At 40.2% G+C, this 26,075-nt stretch overlaps 1 protein-coding gene across 1 annotated transcript in view; it reads right to left on the bottom strand.

Annotated features, from left to right (window-relative positions):
• The window catches only part of Cntnap2 (contactin associated protein-like 2), a 1,232,273-nt gene that overhangs the window by 614,323 nt on the left and 591,875 nt on the right, over positions 1-26,075 (bottom strand). The gene's annotated exons all lie outside the window — the stretch shown is intronic.

Below are 26,075 nucleotides of genomic sequence, written 5' to 3'. Positions count from 1 at the left end.
TTCAGCCCTAAAAACAAAACTGGTAAATTTCTGATATGATGCGGTTGTTGGGAAGAGCATTAAGACAATAGATTTTCTGAAAAAATAAACTATAATATATTAGCAGGGCTCATGATCATTACAAAAATTTAATCTGTAGTTATTTATAGCTATCCATTTCTTACTTTAAGACACTTCATTTGGAAAGGCCACAAAATATTCGCTGTCTTTTAGACTATCAACTAAGACATCATAGAAAATTCTCTCTCTCATTCTCTCTCTCTCTTTCTCTCTCATACACACCCACATTTTTTGCACAGCTAATATGAATTTCACACAAACAATACATGAACTCAGAGCTTCATGCTTGCTAGGCAGGTGCTTTACTATTTTACCCACACCTCCAGGACTTTTGCTCCTGCATTTTGCCCAGATTAGCCTAGACTACACTCATCACCACACTACTCATATTGTGGGGGTGAGAGATGAGCCCCGCCACACTCAAGTTTTTCAGTTAAGAAAGTGTCTTTCCCTCCCCAGTGAAATCTATCAAAATCTGAAGCATCAGGAAATGGAAAGACCTCCTGTGAAAATGACCCCATTACCAATTTAAGGCAAACCCTATCTAAATTCCAATGAGGTTCTTCATTGTGATAGAGAGAACAACCCAAAACTTCATATGAAACTATAAAAGACTGCAAATAGCCAAAGCAATTTCAGGCAAAAATTTAAAACAAAGCATTGCTGATGAGATTATGATCATAGACCTCAAATCTACTACAGAGCTATAATAATAAAAACAGCCTGGTAGTGGTACAAAAACAAGCCCAAAGATCAGTGGAGCAAACTAGAAGGTCCAGAAAAAAATGCCATATACTTATCTGTTACTTGACAAGGGAGTCAAAAATATACAATAATTGGTGTTGGGAAAATGTAGAAAACTGGCAGGGAGTTGGGGAAACAGGGACACTACGGCACTGTTGATTGTTGGTAGGACTGACTGTAAACTAGTACAACCAGTCTGGATGGCAGGCTAGAGGTTCTTCAAAAAAACAAAACAGGCCTTCTCTATGATCCAGCCATAGCACTCCTGGGCATTTGCCCAGAACATGACACGTCAGGGAGTGGTAAAGACACTTCTACACCCATGTTCATTGCTGTACTGTTCACAGTAGCCATGGTATGGAATCAGCTCTGATGCCCCACACTGGATGAGTGACTCAAAAAAAAATGTGGAACGTATGCACAATGGAATTTTACTCATCCACTAGAAAGAACAGTGTGAGGTCATTTGCAGGGAAATGGTGGACCTGGTTTGAAATCAGGTAAGTGAGGTCAGTTAAGCTCAGAGACACAAATGGCACACATTTTCTCTCATAGGTAGAAGAAGCTAGATTTAAATATTAATGGACCCAATAACCTATACAGGATTCTAAGCATTCACATATATGCAGTCAGTCTAAAAGAGAAAACCCTTAGGGGAGGAACCCGAAGGTGTAACTCCTTGGATCGTTTAAAATCCTAGTTATCAAAATGAATTCCAAGAAATAAAAACATGGGTTTGTACGGTTGTTATTGGTGGTGGTCATGCTTACTTTTGCTTTTCTTTTTGTTCTTTTTAGCAAGTGAGTGGGGTGGGGGTGCACTATGGGAGGAAGGAAGGGTGAACAATGGAAAATGAACTATGCCACACCCGTGGGCAAGGATGGGAAAGGGAAGGGGGGACAGGAAGCAAAGGGAGGGATGACGTTGCCCAAAATAGAAACAGATGCACTCACTGAATTGGAAATGGTAACCTTCATTCAACACCTTACTTTTTAAAAAGCAAAATCATATCAAGAAGAAAAACAAAGAAGAAGTCTTGGAACTTGCTAACGCAGGGTGGCCTAAGCTGTGATCTTCCTGGTTTGGGCCTCCCAGGTCCCTAGCGTCACAGGAATGAGTCCCTGGCTCCCCGCCTAATCTTCCATTATCTCAGGGGGGGAAAAAAAGGAAAGCTATTTTCCTGATTCATTCTGTTACAGGTGCTTTAATTACTTCAAATCTAGTTTGGGTAAAAATCTGACATTCACGTAATTAAATGATAGGTTCTTTCTCATTATTTTCCCTTTTTTCTTCCCGTGCTTTGTGACGGATTTCTTTTCCTCACAGAGGCTGCACCTGCTTGCAGAGGGACTAAATGGATGCTTTACATGCCTCCTTTATAATGAGATTGTCTAAAATTTAAAAAACATTTCTCTCAACGGTTCCACATTGATGATATGAAGACTGTGAAAGAGCTCTTAATAAAATTAAGAATTATTTCTGGTTTTAAAAAAACTACCTAATCCACAAGTAGTGGAGAATTTCTATGAAGTCCACTTGAGTCACACTTCTAGGCTCCTTGGTGTGTTAATATGGAGTCCGAGTCTTCCTTTCCTACCTTCCTTTTACCAAGATTTTCTCTTTCCCCTTTAGATTAATCTGAATTCCTCTCTCAAAGGATACCTTCAATTCTCTTTCCAATTAACAACTCCACATTAAGTAAAAAAATACTTCTAACATGCTTTGGTTTCTTCATTTTCCCTTCTTTCCTGCTGGAAGTAGTTACTGAGTGTCTCTGATATAACAGGCAGTGGGTTAGAATCTGTATAACTCATACCCAAGATCTTTGGAGGAGAAATATGCTATAGTCAGGTGTGTATTTCAGAAAAAAGGGTAACAAGTAGGGAAATGACTTACAAATTACAGAAAAGATCGTGGTGTTGTTGCTACTGGCAAGGTGAAAGCTGACCAGTACGTGAACTGATGCAATATGAGAAAGGAGCGTGTGGATGAATTCACACGTTCCTAAGACCAATAAGGAGACCAACAGGATAAAAGCAGATAGGAGAAATCAGAGCTAAGAGTGATCTAAACTTACAATGACTAAAAATGAACTAGCTACTTCACTAATCACTAATGTAACTCTCTAGATTATTAAAATTTTGGCATATGGTTCAAAATAATCTAGAATGTGGAGTCCAAATTTCAAAGTCTTCCTCTTACCCCTCAGGGCAATCTAGCATTAAAAGTTTTGATTTTGCTCTTTCTAGACTGTAATAATGAATCATTCTCATTTTCTTCTTTCCAAACCCCAATCCTTTTCTTTACAATCAGGTTCAGTTTGTAGCAAGAGCCATAGTCAATGGCTGTTCTCTTTATTTCTTATCCAAGGGTGCCTTTCATCTTTATCATATTGAAGTGTGTATGGTGTTGCTTCCATATTTATGATATTAGATTATGAATATAAGAATTTTCACATGTGTCATCCGTGGCTTTATTGCGTTGCTAAACTTAATGTCTGGTTGAGTGGATTTGCTTCAGGTTGCTTAGACACAGCAATCCACAGGTCTCTTTCACCAAGTACAAAATTCTCAGCCAGACTTATCCATTAAGGCAGACATGACAAGACACATGGTTCTGTAGTCAAATATGCTTGAGTCTCAGTGGTGACCTAGTTACCTAGCCATGTTGAGCCTTGTGTGGAGAAGACATATAACTATATGACAGTGACATCATGAGGAAGAAGCAAGAATCCACATCCATTTCTTAACACAGTGCCTGACTCCTGGCAAGACTTTAATGGGAGTACATGTGGCATTTCTGCCCCAACCAAATTGCTATTTGGTTTCCACTGAGATTCTCCTTCTCGGGAAGGCTCCTCTCCTCTACATGTCTACTCCAGGGTACTGACTGCTTCTCTCATGGTCTGAAATACTTGTTGACAGTTAATGGGACATCTGATTGATTTATTGAATGTCATCTGTGACAATATGTCCTCATAAGACTCAGAATCACCATGCAGACAAGAATCTAGGAAGTGTTTCCCTTTTCTATTCTGTATGCTTTCATATAGGAAAGAAATATAACAGGAAAGAATTTGCAATGTCCCTATTCCTTGTCCTGTCCTGATTTTGAGAAAGGATTTTTGGTTGGATGAGCAGGAATGGATGCATGTCCAATCATGACTGAATGATCACAGCAAGAGTAGTTCACTCCTCACTGAGTTTAGGCCCTGTGGAAAGGCATTTTAATAAGGGCTGTAGACCTTTGCCCAAGCAATTAACTAGCAGTAGATTGTGGAGATACGTGGTTGTGAAAATTTTGGTCATTAAGGATCTTTTTCTCATTTTCTTCCAAAGATAATAGTCATTCCAAACTGCACGTGTCTGCCAATCACCTAGGACGGTTGTTAAAATAGAATTCCTGATCTCACCATAGAGAGCCTGACTTGGTTGAGAATTTGTGGTTGCAACAGGCTCCAAGTGAGGCGGTGCTTTTGTGTCAGGCTGCATTTTGAGAGGTGTGGTTCTAATCCAGAAAAGAGAATCAACTCAAGAAGAGTAGATGGCGTTTCTGTGTATCTTTAAACATGGGGCGGGGGGAAATGGGGCACGAAAAGGCAATATAGTAAAAATTTAAATAAGGCAAGAATGGGGTTACAATGTGGTTATGATGCCATTTCACTCTTTCAAAATAACAAAAAGGAATAAGATGTAATAAATAATATAAATAATAAAAAGGAATAAGATATGTCTTAAAAATAGTGTCAAAATATATACTTTATGATTGTACAGAAAAAATTTTTTGAAAGAAAATACATTAAAAATCATAGTAGTTATTTTTACAGCAGTAAAGAAAGATCTTACAGCAGTCCAATTATTGGAATTTAAACCATTCATGCTTTCTGTATTTCTCACTTTCTAATGTGTGTGTGATTTTTACCATTGACTATGCTTTCAAAATGTGAATCTGGATTCATGACTGAGATCACATGACAAAATCAGCTGTAATACAGTTAAATTTCATTTCTTTTATGGTTGCAAGAAGGAATATAGTAATTTTTAGTTCAAATCCACTTTCTGTCATTTACTACTGGAAATTATTCTCAAAATTTAGTTTTCACAATTATAAAATGAAGGCAATAATGCCTCCTTCACTAAGGTAGTGTGCCGATTAAAGGAAATCACGTACCTTGTAATATTTTTTGTGTGTTTTTTAAATTAAGTATTGCATAGGTTTTAGTGCTGAACCTGTGCTAACAAAGGCAGGGATCTTCAATGTTCTACCCAGCAAACTGTGCCCAATGGTGCTCTACCTAGCCATGTTACAAATATCAGGGCTAGAGTAGCAACCACTAAAGAAAGAGAAGGAACTGAGTCATCACTGATAATCAATACTGCTTGTGGACTGCTGATGAGGAAATAAATAGACTCACAAAACCCATCAATTTATTGGCAAGGTAATTTTTTCCTCTGTTGCAAGTCCCAGAATAAAAAGGTCTCATGGGATTTTATATCTTCATAATTACATGGCAGGTATTTGGAAACACTAGGATTGAACACATCGGACTGGGTGTCATAGCACAGAATGACCCCAAGTGGCAGGTTCTGAGTACCTTACCTGTTCCTGTTATCTGTGCGACGCCTTATCACATACAATGGGAAATGACCATGTTCTAATGTATTCTTTTCCTATGGCTGCTGTGGGAAGCGATCGCTTGGTGACTTGATGTGATGAACATTTATTTTCTTATGCAACTGAGAATAGTGGGACAGTTAATCATGAGACAACTCTAGTCAGTTTTGAAAAAGGATCCACTGAGCTAAATTGAAGAAAGGTGTAAGTAGGGCTGTATGTCTTCTGAAAGAGGCCGTTTTCCTGTTGGTCACCCCTCCACCCCCACCCTCTGCCCAGGTTCTAGAGCCTGCAGCCTATTAATTCCACCTTCCAGTTCATGCCACTGTGGGCTGTGGATTTAGTCTCAGAGCGCCTCTGGTTCTTTGCTCACACTGGGTCTAGTTGCTCTGTCACAGGACCCCTGTGGTTATGTCAGTCCTGCACAAATAACTCAGGATAATCTTTTTGAGTGAAAGCTCTTAATACAAGATTACTTCTGCCATGTAAAGGAACATGTTCACATGAATCAGAAGATGAATATCTTTATAAGTGTATATGTGTGATCTTGTGTATCACCACTACATAAAAATAAGATGATTATGTAAAAGCAAACTTTTATGATTAAGCACCTGATATTGTGCTGGTGTAGCTGATTAATAAAAGAAATATTAAGGACACATAGTAAGAAAAGACAGTAGAGCAAACTCCAACTTTGTACTGCATTTCAAAGCTGCACATGGCCCTGAATGTGATGGCCATGAGTGGAATATTGAACATGTCCTCTCCCCGCCATACCAGCCACAGCCAGGAGAATGAGAGAAAAATGGCTACTCAGGCCTCAGACACAGCATGAAGCCTCTGCAGGACTTTGAGTTTACTGGCAGAGAGGAGTCAATGTTTTAAGAGCAAAGCACTCCATATACTAGATAGTAAAAGCACCTGTTAATGCTTAGCCCTTCCCAGGGAGCACTGGAGCACCACTGGTGCTGATGAGCTGAGCTAGGACCTTGCCACCTCCTAACACATCTCCTGTGCAATTGGTCACGTGCTGGGCGTCTTTTCCATGACTCCCTTGCAAAGCACGTAGATCACTAGAAGTAGACATGGATGGTCAGGCTAGCAAATGAATCACGTGTCCCAAAGTAAACACATCCCTACAAGTTCTCTGTGGAACATTTTCTAACTAGTGTAGCAACACAGACATTCCTATCCACTTTGGATAGTTATCGTGCATGTGAGTGCCTCGATTTCCCTGCTTGCCTGTTGTGGAGTTGGCCACATTCTACCTGCACGCTTGCATGCCATGCTAAATGAATCTAGTTGCAAGTAGCTAGGAAGTAACAATGGATGTTTGGAAATTCTCCTTCTGAATGAGTAAAGATGGCTTTACTTTAAAACAGAGGTGTACGTGCAAAAATAGTGTATGTGGGGAATTTTAGGGTAGGAGATGTTCACCATGCGACCATCTCTAGGCTCTTTCTTACTATGACCCACTTCCACTCACAAAGTCAACTGTCTGAGTTGAATCTGGCTTTTGAGAAGTAAGTTTCTGTCTTGGAAAGAGGTCTTTCTCATTTGAAAGTATGCAACTGACTTTCTGATCTCAATCAGACTAATGAATTTGGTAAGAGCATCCTGCTTTCCTAGAATCTAATTATTCCCGTGAAGGTAACTATTGAGGTTTGTGCACAGCCAAGATGGAAATTCAGACAGGCAGTAGTGACCTTGAGCCCTTCCTCTGTGAAAACTCCCTAATTCTAGGACTATGCAATTATTTTTAATTAGCACAATATAAGCTTCACAATAGCTAAGTCCTCATTAACACTCGAATATTAACCTCATATGTTCTCTGCCTCTTTAGATTTTGTTTTTAAACCTTGAATGAATGCCCTAGGTAAACTACATTATTTCCCCTAGGAACTATTGTCTCATTATTGACACACAGCAAATGATGATGTTGAATGAGTATGGTTTCATTTATTACTTTTGCTTATTTTTAGATTGATTAATTAATTTTTATTGTAAAGGTGTACAGAGGAGTTACAGTTACATGAATCAGGTAATGACTACATTTCTCTTTTTTAGTTTTTGAAGAGTCTCGCCTCCTTCCTCATTTGAGTATGGGTTTAGAATCAGACATTTAATATTAAATGCATGTTAATATTATTTTATGATCTTTCCATGAGTATAATTTCTCTGTGATATATTACTCTCTATTGCTCCCTGTTGGTTTCATTTGTCTGTCCAAGTCTTAAAGGGAGGAGACTAGTTCAGGGAGGAAAAATAGAGAAGACAAAATTTTCATTCCATGTAAAAAGAATGACAGCTTGTGTTTCCTTGCTCATCAAACCTTTCAAACATTGTTTTGGAAATCAAAGCAAAATCTTCCATTTCCACTCTTTCCTTTCCCCATTCTACTTCATTTTTGAGTCTCTCCACTATTTGTACTGCTCCAGGCATTCATCTAAAGAAAACAATGACTTCTACTTTTGTAAAGATAATCACAAGACCAGAATTATTTTTTGGTCTCTGGGTCACTGTGGCTGCCACATTTCTTGGTCATATCAATGCTAATTTTTGATCATTTTTTGACCAACCCAGAAAATATTGTTCTCTACTTAAGGACTTACCCATGACAAACAGTTGAATTTCATTCATGGCTAGTTTTAGTTTAGAGAAGATTACAAGAGGATAGGAGAGCTTAGAGAACCTAAGAGTCAAGCAACAGAACCCATTTTAAGAGATGATCCTGACTGAGCTCAGCCACTCTAGCATTTGTCCAGACTCCATGCTCATCGTTTGCTCAGTTGACGATGATGTCTCTGCTCCATCTATCTATCGTCCCAGTTCTAACATCCCCCATTTGCATTTTCACTGGGTCCCATGAATGAGACTAGAAATACTGACTCAAAATGTGTTAGCACCTGTATTTCTTTCTTTACCATGTTGGCACCTGTGTTTTTTCTTTACCTCTTCATTGTACTTAATAAGTCCTTTCCATTTCCTGCTAATAAATTAATATACGAATACATACAAATATGATACTACTAGTATAAATTAAACTCAGAATAAAAAATTAATTAGTCAGAGGGCCTGATTAATTACAGATAGAAAATAGATGAGCCAGGCATATTGACAGGTAAGATACTTTAAGATATGTTAAATGTTATACCAAATATAAAATATTTGGATGAGGGTTAGGTGCATTGATATAGGACAGTCAGGAAAAGCTTTGTGAAAACACTATAATCTGCTTTCTTAAGAAAAAAAATAAAACACAGTAATCTGAATCTTAAAGGATTAACAGTTTTCAGAATCGTAAGATTTTTATTAGCAATTTTTAAGCTCACTTCTCAAAGCTAACTTAAGGTTTAGATATAGGTGATCCTGTGTGAATATTTGTTAAAAGCGGAGCAGCAGCAAGACATTGGTATGTTCTTTAGCTTTCTCATAAACAGCTTTTCTGGTAGTAGGTTTCCCCACTTTTGTTTGTGATGTGAGGACTGGGTGAATGTAGGCTTGTTTTATAAGACAGGTGTCAAAGGCATCAAACACTTCCTCAATTTAACTTCTCATCAGCCAGATGAGAGCTCAACATGCTCAGCCACCTCCAGGCTTTCCATACGTGATGGAGGGGAGGTACTAGCTCCAAATAAGGTATCTTTATTCACTTTGCATAGTCATATAGCCATGTGACTAGGTACTATACATGCATGGGGTGCTGGCTGGAATGCTAAGCTTCCAAACAAATTGTCTCTGATTACCCTGTTTATAAATAAAGAAATTAAAGCTCAGCAATTGAGTTGGTCATCAGGTAGCAGACGTCTAACACAGACTACAGCAACTGTCCTACACATTGATTTATCTTTGAATAATCCAAATATCTTCCTGAAGAAACACTCTCTCTCTCTCCCTCTCTCGGTGGTTATACTGGGGCTTGAACTCAAGGCCTTGAAGTCTCACTTGGCTATTTTTGTTCAAGGCTACCACTCAACCATTTGAGAGATACTCAATTTCCAGCATCCATCTCTCTCTCTCTCTCTCTCTCTCTCTCTCCCTTTCTCTCTCTTCTTCTTCTTCTTCTTGTTAATTGGAAATAAGTTTCAGGGATTTGTCTGCCAAGGCTGACTTCCAACCACAATCCTCAGATTTCAGCCTCTTAAGTAGTTAAGACCACAGGGGTGAGCCACTGATGCTTGGCTAACCAATTCTTTTAAACGAACTAAAAAAAAAAAAAGGAAAAAGTACATCTGGCTCAGACGAGGGCATATGTGAATAGCTGAGGAAATACTCTTAAATAATAAATGAGAATGACTGGGCATTGTGGCTCATGCCTGTCATCCTAGCTACTCAGGAGGCTGTAGATCTGAGGATCACAGTTCAAAGCCAACCTGGGCAGGAAAGTCTGTGAGACTGTTGCCTCCAAATAATTATCAGAAAACCAGAAGTGGCACTGTGGCTCAAGTGGTAGACCATTCGCCTTGAGCTGAAGAGCTGAGAGACAGAGTCCAGGTCCAGAGTTCAAGCCCCACAACCAAACTCAACAACAAAAAATAATCATAAAGAGAAGGCAGATGAGGCTAAGACAGTGAGGGGCAGCAGCCAAGGCCCAGGGAGTTCTCATTAGACCCTGCTGCTCCTGCTGCTGCCGTTCTTAGGTTCCTTTGAACTTCATTCATCCGGGTAAGGCATTCTCTGGCTCTTTTCTCACCCTTCCATCATCAAAGCACATGTGGATCTGAGATGCTTGATATTCCTAGAAAGCTGCGTAGAAGATGCTGGACTGTGTGGTCTCCGCTATCAGCATGCTCATTATCGAGGCAGAGATTGCCTTATCCTGTTTGATTTTTCTATTACCCACCAGTTCCTGGAAGACTTCGCCTAACTCCCTCTCCTTCCTATGTGAAATACTGTATTTCAAGTTCCTCTATCTCTTTTCCTTTGGCCAAGCTCATTTTAATCATTGAGCATCAGATGAGGAAGAGAGGAAAGTATTCTTTTAAAAAGTTCCATGCGTTCCAGGATCAAATAGAAATATATTGAGTGTAACCATGGTTTTTGAATAATTCATGCTCTGCGCACCTTACCTTACCAGGGCACAACTGGAAATTGTCCATATTGATTTCTTGCCCAATATACATTGAGCCCTTATTTATCTGGCATCATCTGAGTGTGAGCTGTTCATAGATCCAGAGAATTTCAGAGCCGGGAAGGCCTGTGAGATGATCTAATCTATCTCTTTCCTTGTAAATAATTATAATTATAGCAACAACAACATCTGTTGGAGCTCTCCTATTCTATGCCGAGTGTTTTACAAGCAATATGCCATCTGTTTTTCCTAGTAATCCTATTTGGTAGATACTTCTTCTTTCACTTTACAAGGAAGGAAAGCACAGCTTAGAGAGATTACACTAACAGAAGGCTACTGAGCTTTAAAGCCACACACCAGCGTTATCTCTGAGCCCAGAGCCCCTGCTCTCAGTCACTGTATTATCACAACTCACGATGTCCCGTAGCTCACTCAATCCAAAGTTGCTCACTTGTGTAGTGCGAATTACCAGATCAGATCTGGGCTCTCTATCATCATATTTCTGCTACATCATATGGACTGTAATATAAATGGATCTTGAACACAAATGAACTGTTTTCCTTTCAGTAAGCACTAAAACTCATTTTACTTAAGCATTTTTTAGTGAAAATCACTCTCAAAGTTATTGCACTTTTCTGCTTCCTTAATCATACTGCATTAAATATAATTGCCATTTCTTGCTGACTCAGTTTTTGTAATTACCTACATCAGTCATTGGATTATGCTTCACCAACACCATACCCTTACTAAATGATCCTGGAAAACTGTTCTGTTGACTTGCCACTTCCTCTCTGCTGGGTGGTAAATCCTTGCTATGTTGTTACTTGGAATGTTGTGCTGCTATTGTGAAAAGTCTAACTGGATTTCTTGTGTCTGAATACATAGAAATGCAAATTATTCTTCATATCCATGAGAGGTTGCAAAGAGTAAAGGCAGGTTTGTCGAAAGGGAGTGTTTAACAAAGGAAAAAAAAAGCCCAACAACAAATGAACTAACCAAGGCATATCTGAGCTGCAGCTTAGGGCTGGTCCCTCTGTAAGAACAGGTCTGGGCACTGGCTCAATCCAGGCCGTAAGACAGACTGTACCCTTGGAGTTAAGTGGCTGGACTTTGAAGAACCAAGTAGATATGATCAGAAGAGGACAGGGGACATGTTCAAAGAAGAGAAAAGACACTGTTACAAGGTCTTACAGTGTGAGGCTCTTGGGAGAAGGCTGTTCAGAAAGGCATTTAGAATGACTAGAGTGCAGATTTCAAAGTAATCACCTAGAAGAAGATGAGAACAGAGGCAATAAGTGACTGGGTCTTTGAAAAATAATATTTTACCTAAGGATCTTGATGGTCTTTGACAGTGATGAGCAACATTAGAAGGAGTTTAAAGAAACGAGATGAGATGACCACTTAGCACTTAGCACTCTAGTGTGTGTAGTTAGTTGTATATAATTGTACTCATTTGATCAATGCTGGGAGAGCCTAAGCAGGTGTGATACCTCGTACTGGGGACATTACAACTGTGTTTTCCATAGTGTGTTCGAGGCTGAACAAACAGACCAGCGTCGTTTTTATCCAGGAGAGGAGCCTGTGAGCTCATGTCTGCAGCTGTGTATTATGGAAGATTAGACCACAGGAGAGGTCCTGTTGTTGAATGGAACAGAGCAAACAAGGGATTGGCTGGGTCTGAACAAAGAAGCAACATTCAGAAAGTCAAGGAGGAGAAGAGCAAAGAATGTAGATTGTTGCATGTTGAAGCTGGGAACCATCAAGGAAATGGGGCTTTGATGGGACTTTAGGAAGAGTGACACGGGAGTGGGGAAGAGTTAGGGCCAGGAAAAGGAGAACATGGAAGCTAGAGGCCAGTGTCAAAGCCAGGAAGGAGCTCATGCTACTCAGCATGAGCCGATGCTACTCTAGAAAAAGGAAGGGATTGGTTCAGGCTTTAGGACCTGTAGTGTAATGGCCAAAAAGAAAGGAATTAGGAGAGGATGTGAGGTCACAGAACCTTGGGCTGAAATGTGCCAGGAGGTGGTGGGTGGTGCCTTGTTTGACTTCATAAAACTAATCACAGCTGCTGAGTGGGGGTGGCTCAGTCCTGTAATCTTAACTACTCTGAAAGCTGAGGTCTGAGCATCACTGTTCAAAGCCAGCCTGGGCAGGAAGGTCCATGAGACAGTTATCTTGAATTAACTACCAAAAAGATGGAGGTGGAGCTGTGACTCAAGTGATAGAGTGCTAGCCTTGAGCTAAAAAGCTCCCTGGCTCTGAGTTCAAGCTCCAAGATGGGCACACTACACACACACACACACACACACACACACACACACACACGACCTTATTATGGCCTGGAATTATATTTTCTTGTTTATTTCCGACTAGACAGAACACTTCATGGTAGCAGGCTCTTGAAACCCTGAGCATGGAAGATGTTCAATATGTGTTTGATGTATTAGTGAATAGTTCAATTTGTATAGATGAAAAATAAACCAGAGAGAGAGAGAGAGAGATTTAAATAAGAAGCTGAGTTTTGAAATGCAAAGAAAAGAAACCCAAAGTCTTCCTCTCATCTGGAATACTGGGTAAGATGCAGTCATAGAAAAAGTTTCCTTAGGAAGTCGGCTTCCCGCCTGGCTGAGTGATGTGAAAGTTCAGCCTTTGCGACTTGTTCCTTCCTCTACCTGGGCGAGGGTATGGATTTCCCTCGTCTTTATCCTGTCTGGTTTTAACCTGTTTTATGTGAAACTGGTGTCCTAGGGCTGCCTGTTGATATATGAAATAGGAAGGTAAAGGAGTTCAGGAAATCCCTTTCTCTTGGCAAGTCAGCGTTAAGTCTATCACTGTCTCTTGCTGTGGTCTAGAAAGCCCATTTCTGAGCACAGAGGGTAAATTCGAACCTGTTCTTCTTCTCTGCATTCTCATTGCTCCACCCACCATCAGCCCCTGCTCCTCCCAACTGCTCACCCCCAGCTGAGTGCTTTGATCTAATTGGAGAAGAAAAGTGCAACACAGAAGAACGAAGGCATCAAGCACATGAAGGCACTTCATAAAACTTTACTTCCAATATATACTCATACACGATTAGAATTTTAGGGGAAGCCATTTACCCATTAAAGAAATTGAAAACCAAATGGCTGAAGAGCAGCCATCCAAGATTCGAGAAAGTTTTTATTCCTTCTTCCCTATAGTGGACTATCAATAGAGGAAGAAATGTAAGTCTCCATGATTATCTTGACTAGCTCCTCATTTTACAGAGGGAAAAATGAAAGCTGAAAGATTGGCAAGTAAATTGAGATTCCAATGATAAATATCCCCCTACCCCACAGGACTGTTGAATTCTAGTTTTGTAACCTAGTTGTTTCTGACATAGCTGCTGGTCACCTCCTGTAATCAATGCATTAGCAAACTGTACTTAGCCTTTAGAGTCTGGATGTGTGCTAAGGACCAAACTTGGAGTAGGGGGATAGAGACTCAAAGAGGGCCAGGGAGCCGAGAAGGGCAGGACCCTGGACCCCCAGCCATTGTGCCCACTAGAAACTCCATCCCTCAACTGCTGGCACCATCTTGAATTGGCGCGAGTGAGGAGGTGTACTTGGCCACAGTTTTGATGTCTTTCTGACTGTAAAGTCAGAAAGAGGAGCCGTGTAGAGCCATTCAGCACACTTCAAGCAAGGACAGCATGACTGAGGACCGCTCTTTGTCACTGATGTTTTTTCCCTTCAAGATGCTTTTCAGAGGGCATTGCCCATTTTTATCATCCACCCCAGCTCTTACCGCATCTGGAGGCAATTTGACTTCACCTCAAAAGTTCTATTTTTGAAATGAAGTTTAATTTGTACGAAATCTCTAAGTTTTGCATCACTGAAAAAGACTCCAGTTTTGTTTCTTTTTTGAAAGGGAAGACTCAAGTTTTAGTAATTTTCTTGAGACCTGCCAAAAGTGCCAGTCACTTCCTGAAGTCACTCTGGCATTCAGAATACCAGGAGGGGTGCCGTAGCTTCGCTTTGTGAAAGGGCACTACTGGCCCTTTTGACTGCACTCTGCAAAGGTTAGGGGAATTGGAGAGCCATCTTCTTAACAAGTAAAATTCGAAATGGTAGCACAGCAACTGATCTAAGACCAAGCTGCCATTAATATTCAGTCTTGCAGGCTGATACCAGCACCACTGCTGCTGCGGGACGGTGCTGTCCTTGGAAGATGTTTGTGTGCGACACTGGCTTTTATAGAGGAGGTGCCAGTGGTATCCCTCCTACCCCATCACCAAATCACCATTACCAAATGTGGTTACCATCGCATCTCCAGACATTGCAAAATATCCTTTGGGGTTTGAAATCACCCCAGTGGTCCAAGAGCACAGGCATACACAATGACTGAAAATTGGGCGGAACCTTCAAATAGGAAGGGAATTATCTAATTTTATAAGCCACAGAATAAAAGGCAATGGTGATCTCTCTCAGCCATGGAATAGGGAATTGGCCTAATAACCATGTTAGTAAATTCTCTGAACCTCTGATTCTTTAATCTATAAATGGTGAGAGAAATTAAATGCTGTACTTCCAATTATACTGGCTTCAGTGTAACTAACATGAATAATGCCACTCTTGTACATCATGTGCTGAAAGTGTTACTTATTACTACAAATACAACTGAACCAGCAGATCTGTGACTAACTGAAACTTCTCCTAGCCATTAAGGAGTCCTTGTTGGACTGCAGGCTCAGGGAATGGGGAAGAGGATGAGTAAATTTTTAAATAAAGTTTAATTTTTTCAGTATGAAACTTTAAAAAAAACTGGGTGCAGAATCTCATATATGTCATTGTAGTTACCCAGGAAGTGAAGATCAGGAGATCTCTGGTCAAGGCTGTCTGGACAAAAGTGTTTTGGAGATCCCCTTTCAACCAATGAAACACTGGGTATGATGGTTCATGCCTGTCATTACAGTCTGCAGAGATTCTAAATAAATAGGAGAATCCAAGTCCAGGCCAATCCAGTGATAAATTTGACACTATTCACACAATGACGGAAGACATATGTCTCAATTGGTGGAGGCCTGCCAGGCAAGGGCAAAGCCCTGAGTTCAAACTGCCACAGGTAACCCATTCACCCCTGGTGAAGTCCTGCAATGTCCCAGGATGCAGAATATATTTCTGTGTTCTGTAATAGAACAAAGCATTATGGAAATGATCAGGAAAAAAAACAATTTTATCCAAAATATACTGGATAAAACTTTATAGAAAATCTGTAACACAGGAAAAAGATGCATACTTTGCTTTTATTTTTATCAAACCTTCACTCCCTTGATTCTCTGACCTTTGCTTTTGAAGAATTCGGTAAGATCATAATAGTTCAGTTTTTTTTTCTTTTTTTCTGAATTTAAATCACTGTGCTGAAGGACAAGATAGGAACAGTTCTCAGAAAATATACAATGGTGTAGAGTCAGCAGACACCATTCTAGAACCAAGAGAGCAAAGGCCTTATCTGCTCTTAGAACAGATTGTGTGATGGACTTACAGTAACAGGAAGGAAGGATGGAAGGAAGGAAGGAAGGAAGGAAGGGACAGAGGGAGGTAGGGAGGGACAGAGGGAGGGAGGGAGGGAGGGGGAAGAAGAGATGGGAAGAACGAAGGAAGGAATGGTGAGATGAAGGAAGGAAGACAAGGAGAAAAGAGGGAGAGAGACTGGTTAGTTTCTCTTTAATGTGCTAGGATTCATTTTTGGATTCCAAATATGCATAAATACTAGTCAAATACATTTGCTAATTTCCATTTGCATTGGGACAAGGAGATTTAACTGTGCCCTGAGAACCATGTGTACAAAAGCAATCCAAATTGCCCAGTATCATTTTTTTTCATCCTGTGGTGCCATTAAACTCAGAATCTACCAGATCTCAATAGGATAAAGTGTATGGATGGGGCCAGAATGCTCACATTTTTGTGCTATCTAATTCTGAAGTGGGCTCAGCTCTTTCTCATTTCACAATTTGCATAACTTTTCCACACATCATTCCACTTCATATCATAAAAGACAACAGGCTTCCACCCGTGACTCTCTCAGTTTTTCTGCATATCTTGCGCTTCCAGAGGGCTACTGGATTGAATGATATATTTGGGCTCAATCAATGTGTGCCATTTTATAAAAGCACAGGAGATTGGCAATGGATGTGTTGTTATTTGATAGGACACTGATGCACTTTGATCACTGTGAGTGCGATTTACACATGGAACTGGGCTTGCAGCCTTCCTAAGGATGAACAACATACATCCTATTTCTACCATTCCTGCCTGTGGCCAAACTGGGTCTCTGGACCAGGAGTATAGAAGAATGACTAGAAGAGAGATTTCAGTCTTCTCATAATTGGCCCAAGAGCATGTAAGACATACAAAAAGAACAAGAGAAACCAGTCTGTTTCTATGTGTATATTTGGGGTACATATAATAGAGAGAGAAAGGTCAACTACAAAGATAAACCAGATTAGAGGAGGGATAGATAAGTGCCAGTCACAATTCCACATCCTTCTCTGAGCTGAGTGCCATGGGTCATGCCAACTTGACATTAGCAGAGATCATATTCTATGGGCGACCCATGGTCGTGATACCTCTGTATAGAGAAACGCATGGTTCTGTGTCTGTGAGCACACTTCTGAGTTCAACTGCAGGAGAGTCTTTGAGCCCCTGTCTCTCTCCATAGTCATTTTTGGAATCTGTTTTGCCACATACAAATACAGCCGGCAAGTGTATGATATGCAAGAGACTCAGAGTCACCCTGACCAATGGGAAAAGGTGAATTCAGATCCTGACATCCTCGTGTACCACACAGTGTCAGAGACACCGTGTGATGTCAGCAGCCACTCCCCTGCTCGCTACCTTTTACTGTCTCCTCCCTCCCTTGTCTCCCTATTGCTACTTTTCCACTTAGATGTTCAGGATAATCTCCTACGCAAAGTATCTCTAGGGAAAGTCTGAGACACAGAGTCTGCCTTGGGGAAAATCAAACATGTAACAAAGCAACTTCCCTGATGTGGAAGCATTCAAGGAAGGGCCAGCTGGTTGGAAGGTTAATTTGTATGTCCATGCCATCCTATCCAAAAATTCAGTGAACCAGTGTCTTACAGTTGTCATCTTAGCTACTCAGGAGGCTGAGATCTGTGGATCCAGATAAAAACCAGCATGGTTAAGAAAGGCTGGGAGACTCTTATCTCCAATTACCCACTAAAAAGCTAGATGTGGAATTGTGACTAAAGTACTAGAGCACCTGACTTGAGCAGCAAAGCTAAGAGACAGTGTCCTGGCCTTGAAGTGTATGCATATGCGTGCGCAGACACACACACACACACACACACACACACACACACACACACACTACAATGAGAATTTGCATATATATACATATATACATGTATGTGTACATTTCTGGCAGAAATGCTAGGTAAGTGGATATCCTGGGAAGACTTAAACTGAGTTTTCAATTTTATAACTTCATAGTTTTTGGAACTATGGTTATAATCATTCAGATTTATAAACTTTATTTTTTTCTGAACTATAAATGTGAAAAGATGTATCTGTCTTACATAATTCATAGAAATCAGAATATACTGTCCTATTGGCTAGTATAACCAATAGTTAAAAGTCTCTAAAGCATAGGGAAAATGCAGCCTGTGATCAAACGAATGTTAACCAGAGAGATCAAACTATTTAGAAATCTCTTTATTCACTGACATTCTAGTAGGAGAGTATTAATCCTACATGTGTGACTCTTCAATTTTCCCGAGCTGCGCTAATTTTATCTACTGTGAGTGAACTCAAGGAAGTTTTCATTTTCATTTTAAAAGCCTAATTGATTGGATGGGCTCACACTGAAATGTATCTTGAAATGTCTTGACCTATATAGTCGAGGTTCTAGTCCTTACGGTTGAGGCAAAAATGAGTATTAGCCTTTAAAATCATGACCTTGTTACAAAAAATCATTCCTTCAAGCAATGAGCGCTAAAGCGCTATTAGACTGTTCAAGCTGATTTTATATACATATATTTTTTCTTTAAATATGCCACTTGTCACTGCTTTAATCCCCATGAGTAAAACTTTACCTCAAGCTTCCTATCTGCGCTGCAGACAGCTGATTATAGAATCAATTCCTAGTAGAATATTATCACTAGAAGGGATGGTAGAGTCTTCTTGACTTGCTCCTACCTCCTGAGCAGCTCAGAAGTAAAGACAGAAATCTTAAGAAATATATTATTTGCCCTATGTCCCACTGGGAGCCAAATGAAAGATACATCCAGAAGGCTAGTCATCAGCCCGCCCTTTCCAATGACTTTCTTTTCAGCATATTCTGTGTAATACTCATCCTTAGAGATCCTGAAATCCTCTTTCTGCCCCTCCAATTTCTGTTTTAAACTGAGTTCCAGAAGCAAGACACATACCAGAATAGAAAGCTCTGAAATTAATGTAGCTTACAAAACACGTGTATGGAAGCTTCCTGTTGAGAGGATTTTTATTTTTCTCCCTTTATGACTGACCAATATAATGTTTCCTTGTGAGGTTAAAAAATGCAATCCCAGCAGGGCGCTGGTGGCTCAGGCCTGTAATCCTAGCTACTCAGGAGGCATGAGGATCAAGGTTCAAAGCTGGCCCTGGCAGGGAAGTCCATGAGACTCTTATCGCCAATTAATCATCGGAAAAACCAAAGGTGGTGCTGTGGCTTAAAGAGGTAGAGTGCTGGCCTTGAGTGAAAAAACTCAGGGACAGCGCCCACACCTGGAATTCAAGCTCCACCACCACCAACAACAACAACAAAAAGAAAGAAAGAAAGGAAGGAAGGAAGGAAGGAAGAAAGAAAGAAAGAAAGAAAGAAAGAAAGAAAGAAAGAAAGAAAGAAAGAAAGAAAGAAAGAAAGAGAACAGACAGACGGGAGGGAGGGAGGGAAGGAAGGAAAGGAACGGAAGGAAAGGAAGGAAGGAAGGAAAGCTTCGAAGGAAGGAAGGAAGGAAGGACGGAAGGAAGGAAGGAAGGGAAGAAAGGAAGGAAGGAAGGAAGGAAGGAAGAAAGGAAGGAAGAAAGGAAGAGAAAGAAACTCAATCTCATGAAACTGAGACCTCCTACAATAAGAGACCAGGAGTTACATTTTAGATTTGATGTCTAGCTTCTTCCTAGCATCCAGGTAGAGCCCCTGCTAGCAACGCACATGCTGGAGACAAACCTAACCCTGTATAGTTGCCAATAACTAACCACAATTTCATGTCTCCCAGCACATGTGAGATTCCAGCTACTGGCAGTACCTTTCAGGGCACAGCTTGCTGATTTATGCTCGTTCTTGAATTCTATCACTGGTTCTTTTTGGTTTCCATTGTGTGTGTGTGTGTGTGTGTGTGTGTGTGTGTGTGTGTGTGCACGCACACATGTGGAAGCATGTGCAGTGTCCTTTTCCAGTGTGTGCTCTCTGATTCTTAATCCTAGAAAATATCTACTGAAGATAGTCCCTGCTTCTCAGTGGTGTATAAGACTGATCTAAGAAAAAGTGAATATGTTAAGTAGGAATTAAGGGTAAGGTCCTCCAATAGCTTTTCTCTCCTGTGTCTACCAGGGTTGCCAGTGGAAAGGCTTGGCTGTTGCAGCTGTCAATTGTCCATACACCCCATTGTTAGAATTTTCCCACCAGCTGATTTCATCATTCCTTCTTTGTCTCTTAATAAGTTCTCACAAAGTTATACCACTTCCACAGATTGACCTAAGCATCAGTGGCTGATATCAGCTGGAAACATGAAGACCATACATAGGAAAATTGGACAATATTTAGTAACTGAACCATTATATAATGCTGAAGGAAGGCTATAACCTATGATCGTGGCAGTACACAGGGAAGAAACCCCTTTTTCATAGTTAAGCAGACTCAAGGAAGTCTTGCAAAACTACTTCTCCCATTCTTCCCTCTGAAGAAACTTGAGCTAAGGAGGAAATATGTTGAAAAAACAATTTTTAGGTAATAATGCAAAAGAAGATATCTTTATATCTTCTAATTCTTTCAAACTTTTCTTGATTACATGTCTGATTTTCACAAAAGTATTTTTTCTAAGACAATTATTTTATGTCTTTTAATTACTAACATGATTGGGTAAAAATGGTCTACCAATTATTTTTAATGTTATGTAACATTGGCTTCTAAGTACTTTATATGGACTTTAAATCTTCAGGGTCCAGTTCTTGAATAAAACATTTTAGCTCTCTCTCTGCTCTTTTCTAGCTCTTTCTCAGCTCTTTCCTTCTCTTCTCTTTCCCAGCTCCCTTCTCTTTCCTAGCTCTCTTTTTCCCACCTTTCCGAGACACTCTCTTTTCTGGCTCTTTTCTCTCTTTTCTAGCTCTTTTCTCTTTCTTTCCCAGGCCTTTCCCACCGTGTGGAGGACCAAGATGGCCTGGTGCCTGCCGGAATGATGAATAAACCTACCCCTTACCTGAATACCACGTGCGTGCTGCTGTTCTTACTCTGCAACCTCTTTTTAAAAACCTAACACTCCCTCGCCTGGAAAGTATGGCCCCTCTAATAAACCTTATAATAATCTTTTTTAAAAAAACAAAAAACATTTTAACAGAGATACAATCAATGACAAAAAATGTTGGGGAAGCCTCTGTTGTCCTGGGCTCTACTCCTAACTGCACGTGTTTAAAAAAACCTGTGTTCCTTGCTGTTGTTTTCCTTGTTTCTCATTACCTCCCACGCTTGACTAAGTTCTTTCCTGATTCCAATGTTACATATCTAAGGTAAACTCTGCCAAATAACCCAGTTATGTGTAGAAAGAATGTTCCTGACAGCAGTGAATTGATCTTTTGGGACTCCAGTGGACCGCCCCTCCCCACCCCCCATAGCTTTCACCCACAGTTGCCATTTTGTCTTGATGTCTGTATTTGGATGAATTTTCCCAAGATTTCACTACCCATTCAGCACAGGGTTAAACTGGGCAAGGGTGGTTCTCTCTGCCCACGTTCACTCATGTTGACTGAGGGGCATGTTCGTCTCTCTAGTGGGAGCCCCATATAAGGAATCACTCTGTGAATGCCCTCAGATCCAGTTTCACAATTTTCTTCTCATCCATCCCAGTATCACTAATTCCAAATGTTCACAGATTTCATCGCCCATGGAGAGCTCCAATGGTATAACTACTTTAGACCACTCACTCACAGTCGTCACAAGATGAATTCCACTGGGAAGCTGGTGCTCCACAAGTCCTAGAGGAGGTTGAGTCAAGGAAAAGGGAGTGTACAAAAGAGGATGGGGAGAGAACGCTTTTCTAACATCCACTCTACATATGTGAAAATGAAATCAGGAAAGTTGAGGGCATGAGTGGGGTTGGGAGAGATCTGAGAAATGACGAAAGGGGTGACACCAATCCAGATGCTGTGAAGACGTAAGCTGACACGTTGAACTGTAATCCCTCTATACAACTACTTAAAGGTAATACAATTAGAATCACCAAAAGAATTCATCCTGTCTTGTTTTCTGAATCAAAAATGCTTGTGGATTGATCTAGGTATAATGATGTACATAGAGATTTAAAACAAAGATAACACCTGGAATGAAAGGTTTGGTGTGTGCAGACTATAAATAGATCAGTGATGTCATGATCAAAACTAATGCCACGAACAATGCACAGTGCATACACTGGTATCTGCTTGCACATACAAGAGTAAGCCAGAGGGATAGTCCCCTGTACATCACCGGTGCGTGTTTATGAACTGTAACTATATTGTCATAGCCTAAGCCCAATTAGGAAGGCTGGATTTGCAAATCCATTCTGAAAGAGTTTTGTTTCCCTGACACATGCAAGCAGAATTGCAATATTGGCCCCTGACAATGTGTTGTAATCAACCAGCATTTTCACATTGAAGTAAGCAGGAAACTAATGCTTTAACACTTTAATTGAAGAGATTATGAGGAAGCTAATTAATTTATAAAATGTACACAGTGAGTCATCCTGAGCCTATGATTAATTTTGTCTATTTTGTGTTCCATACATGAGCAGCTTTACAAAAAAAAGTACAAAAACATATAATTAACAGTAGATAATTCTTACCATTCCCTGAGAATTTTTGTTTATACAGTTTTGGCAATCACATGACAAAGGCTTCATTATTTTTTTCTTGACATTTCCAACAATTTACAAACTTCCATTAATTCCTCTAGGTCTTGTAAACATGTCGTTCCTGCTGTAATAGAATCAGACTTTAATGTTCTTGGAAGAACGTATTTGGTGTATTCATTTTAGGACTTCCACTTAACTCATGCTTTAGTTTTAGCTTCTCATTATTTTTTACACTAACTCTAGACTTCCATCTTAATATAAGTCCTCAATAGTTTTCACCAAGAAATGTATTGAATTAGTCTTTTATAGATCTAATTTCAAACCTTTCTCTCCAGACTATTTACTTGTTTGTCTTCACACACAAAAAAGTTAATTTATGTCATCCAACATCTACAAATGTGCTGGGCACTCTGTTAGAAGCCAGGGAGAGAAAAAGTGAGCCTAACAGGCAAAAAAAAAATCCCAGACTTCATTTAGAGAACAGTCTAAGTACACGAGACAGCATAAATCAGTGCATTAGGTAACATCTGAGAAAATGATAAATGCTTATCAACAACAACAATGACAACCAAGGGTAGGACAAACAGAACTCAAGTGAGATGATTAAAATTTTAAGCAAGGTTGTCAAGGAGAACAGTAACATTGGAGTAAGGAATTGCTGAAATTCTGGAATGATCGATTCAGACAGACAGGGATGTTGGGGGAACAGACAGGAGGTGTTTGCAGAACCACGCATCCAGTGTATCTGGAAGCAAGGAAAGACCAGAGTGAGCAAGCGAGGGGAATAATGAGGAGAAGCGGGAGACAGAGGGGCACAGAATCGCATCTCAGAGGCCGCTGTGTGATCTGTGGCGGTGGACAGTCCTTCTGGCTTCTGAGAGGGGTGGGAAGGGAGACAGGAGGTGGTTGCGTGGAGATAGGCAAAGGACCATGGAGTTAGAGCCCAGATGGGCCTGTGAGAGGTGCGGCTGGCTGGCAAAGGTGCAACCTGACCCCAAGCCACTGGGGGAGTGAGCTGGAGAAGCCTGCAACCAGGTGGCAGCCTACCTGGGTCAGGTAGGTCAGGGCCACGCCCCAACGAGGGGCAGCCCCATCTGCATCTCACCATCAACACATCACCCGCTAAGGAACCTACATTGTTCTGAACTTTCCACTGAACTGAATTCTTGGGAACAGGGAGAAGGTTGGTTTTTCTGACTTTGTTCTGGGTACTGTAGTTTCCAGGCTTATCAAACAGGTTAAAGTGAAAGAAGACATCAAAAAACATCTGTATGTCAGCGTCCAATTTTAAGCATTGGTTGAATTTTGGGGGTAGGAGAAAGAAGCTCCGCTTAGAAATGTATGTATGTTTAAATCTATACAAATACAGATATATCTGTTATATATAAAATATACAATAGAATACAATATGTAATCTATTTACTTGGATTGATACATTATATATATATATATATATATATATATATATATATATATATATGTACCTATACACATATACACAAATGTGTATGTCTACTTGCAGGTGCGCACATACACACATAATCACCATGGGGCTAAATAGCCAAAACATACTCTCAGTTCCTGTTCCCCCATTTTTAAAATCAATATTATAAAGGGATGACTTTTAATAGTGTATTTTTCTTTAACAGATGTAGAGTTTGCTTGCGTAGATTTATGATCCTTTCCGTGGCTCCCGCAGAGACATGAGTCAGGGGCTGACTGACTGTCAGAGCACTCTGGGCTTCTGGTAAAGGAAGCTGGTGGGTGACTTTTGGATGAAGGTTGCTAGGTATAAGATACTTCCCACTGACAAGAGGGAACCCTGACTGCCTGCCTGTCATCCTGGCTGATAATTTCTTATCTTTTTATGAGAATACCTATCCCACAGCATGCCTGCAAAACCACGAGGCTCTGGGTTGTTTTGTTTCTTTTTTATGGGATTAAATGTAGATGAATGCTGGAGACTGGAGAAGGCAGGGCTCCAGAGAGAACTGGCCGAAGCTGAAGTAAAGAAGGCACCTGAAGCGAGGCCGTGCCCAGGGGTAGCTTGAGCTTTCTGCTTGGGCAATTTGGCTTGGAGCCATGTGCATGATGTGATTTCTACAATTCCGTCTCTGATGGCTGTGAGACGAATCACTTCGTGAACCTAGCGTTCCTCCTGTACATGGAAAACTTACATGTCGGAGCCTGACAGCAACCCCAGAGAGAAAAAAAAATGGGCCTCGAGAATGGAAAGTGACTTAAGCAAGGGTAAACATTCCTTCATCCTACATCTGCCATGAAGCTACGATCTTTAGGGGAGACATTGCACACAAGCAATCATCGTGGATTCCTCCTTAAAATGATAATCCATTTTGGCATTTGGACAAATAGACAGGGTTGAGATTTAACTTATGACACCATGGAATAGTTTTTGTTTTCACTAAATGCTGTTGACCACAGCATTTTTGCTGAAACCCATTTATTGTTTGTTACAACATTAATATTTTATTTCCTTAAGCTTATTTGATTTACCTAAGATTATATATGTATGAAAGTATGAAAAAAATCAAAATGATCTGTAATCTCATTATAGGGGGGGAATAGTGATGAAACTATGACAGCATTTTATGCCTTTTAAACACAGATTTTTTGTAAAGTAGGTATTCTGGCTTTAGGAGTTATGAGATTCTTCAGGTTTTTGTATCCAATAATATTAACTCTGCTTCATGATGCTTACAGTTTCCAAATAGATCATCAGGGCATTTGTTTTACCACAGACTTATTTGTGGCTGCTAAAATGCTTTCTTAATTTTCAACATTCAGGTAATCATGTATAAATCTTAGAAAATGTATCTAATCACTTCCTCATATTTGTTCATGAAATATTGTGCATATGAATGTTAAAATTGATGGCGTCTAGCTGGGCCTACTAGCACACATGTGTAATCCCAGCTACTCAGGGGATAAAGGTAGAAGGATCACAGTTGGAGACTAGTCTTGGCAAAAGCCAAAGAACCTATCTAAAAAATGCAAGTTAAAACTGAAAGGGTTGGGGGCGTGTCTCACTTGCTAAAGTGCTTGCAAGGTTCAGTCCTCAGCACTGTAAACAAAACAAAACAACCACAAAAAACAGGTTAGAGAAGGCAAGAATAGATCAGGACTTAAGGTCCATGGATGGGACTTTAAAGGCGAATGCAATTTCTTCTGCTTCTTAGCATTTAGTACGTATCTTCACTAACATGTGGGGAATCTCTCTGTGCTATTATCACGATAATTCTTCTACTGTTTTGATTGAAATTATTGTATATTTATTATTATGTTCTTGGACAGATCTCAGGATATTCTGCAGCTGACACAGCAAAAGCTGACCTCAGAACACACGGACCTCAGGCAGCATGGACTGGGACATCATATCTTGTGTACACGCTTTCCTTATATCGCCAATGTCAGTATCTACTATGAAAGGCTTACGTGTTCCAAACGGATTTGATTCTCTTTAAACAGCTGTGTAAGAACTGCTGTTTAACAAAGCAGTTTATGAAT

This window comes from Dipodomys ordii, unplaced genomic scaffold (genome assembly GCF_000151885.1).
Source record: "Dipodomys ordii isolate 6190 unplaced genomic scaffold, Dord_2.0 Scaffold56, whole genome shotgun sequence".
Classification (NCBI taxonomy): Eukaryota; Metazoa; Chordata; class Mammalia; order Rodentia; family Heteromyidae; genus Dipodomys; species Dipodomys ordii.
The sequence above is the reverse complement of the archived record's forward strand: the minus strand, read 5'-3'. Positions and strand labels throughout refer to the sequence as shown.